Below are 1,735 nucleotides of genomic sequence, written 5' to 3' on the forward strand. Positions count from 1 at the left end.
AAATTATTTATACCTCGTCTTTCCCAGTGGCGTAGGGAGGGGGGCGGGTCTCCCCAGGTCTGGGGGGTCTGGGGGGCCCCTTGGCAATGCCAAGGGGCCCCTCAGAAGCCGGCTGCCTGGCGTCCCCGCCGCCGCCACTCACGTTGCTGGCGTCCCCGCCTCCGCCATCCGACCGCCTCCCGGCCCAGCCCGCCTCCGTTCTCTCGCTCCCCCCCCCCGCGAGCGCCAAAAGCGGCGCGCCCCCGGGCGCCGGCCCGAGACGCCCGCCGGAGCGACGATGCTGCACTGGAGCGCAGAAGCGGAGTGGCGGGGAGGGGAGGGACCCAGAGCCCAGCTGCCTCCTTCAGTTTCTATCACAAAAGGGACCAACATTCTGGCTTTTCCTCAGATTCCCAGATTTTGTAAGGCGGGAAATCCTTTTCTTTCAAACCTAGGGCTGACTGTTGCTGGTTCCTCAGTCAGTTCTAAAGGGGAACGCACTCTGCACCAACGCAGAGGCATTCTCGCCGGGCAAGCTCAGCTTAACAGCTCCTGGGGCTAAACTCAAAGGAAGCTTCAGAGAGGAGAGCCACCAGCAGGGCACAGCCCGGAGCCTCCGCTCTCAGAAGGAAGCACAACTCACCCGCAGTGTTCCCTCTAAACTGAAGAACAAAGCAGGAGTCAACTTGCACCTTTAAGACCAACGAAGTTTTATTCAGCATGTAAGCTTTCGTGTGCTCTAAGCACACTTCATCAGACAATAGTATGGAATGGGAAGAAGTCCTAAATATAGAGAAAGGGGGCTGTGAGTTAGTATGCAGAGTCATGGGAATATTTTTTAGCAGATTTAAAGAATCGTAAGTTGGGGTCTGGTGTTTGTTCGTTAGTGTTAACTGGGCTGAAACAACAAAAGGCTGCCCATCTGGATCCCGCTAAGCTGAATTAGTGTGAGCTAGCTCACAATTTTTTAGCTTCTAGCTCACACTAGAGGAAAAATGGTCCCAAGTCCCAAGAAGCAGGATGGAAGGGGGCCGCTTACGTACTGTGTCCGAATCGGTGCTGAAGTGGTGGAAAGCCAGGGCGCCGAAGACGAAGCCCGGCAGCAGGGCCGTGGTGCTTTCCCCTTCCATGCCCAGCGTGGCGCCAAACCCGAACCCGCCGGAACAAGGCAAGGGAAGGCGGCCAGGAGGCGCCAACAATGGCTGCGCCCGGCCCCAGAGACCGAGCGAGGAACCGCCAGCGCCATCTAGCGCCCATAAGGGCTCGTGGCTGCGATAGCAGTTGAAGGTGAAAAAGGGGAGAACTCTCTGAGGCCCATGGTTCATGCTATCGCTTTCTTTATTCAAGAAAACAAAGTAGGAGTCCAGCCGCACCTTTAAGGCCAATAAAGTTTTATTCATAATGTAAGCTTTCGTGTGCACTAAATCTGATGAAGTGTGCTTAGAGCACACGAAAGCTTACATTCTGAATAAAATTTTGTTGGTCTTAAAGGTAAGACTGGACTCCTACTTTGTTCTACTTCATCAGACCAACACGGCTGCCCACTTGGATTTATGTGGAAAAGACAGAGCAAAAGCCTGGTAGCGCCTCAAAGACTAACGAAATTTGTGGCAGGAGATGAGCTGTCCTGAGTCACTGCTCAGCTCACTTCTTCAGATACCTGTTTTCTTCTCAGACCCTTTGTTAAGTCTTCTGCATTTGGTGAGAAAGATGATGTCTCTTTGTACCTCTGCAAATTTCATCACAGAGCTGATGA

Source organism: Heteronotia binoei, chromosome 8, assembly GCF_032191835.1.
Source record: "Heteronotia binoei isolate CCM8104 ecotype False Entrance Well chromosome 8, APGP_CSIRO_Hbin_v1, whole genome shotgun sequence".
Classification (NCBI taxonomy): domain Eukaryota; kingdom Metazoa; phylum Chordata; class Lepidosauria; order Squamata; family Gekkonidae; genus Heteronotia; species Heteronotia binoei.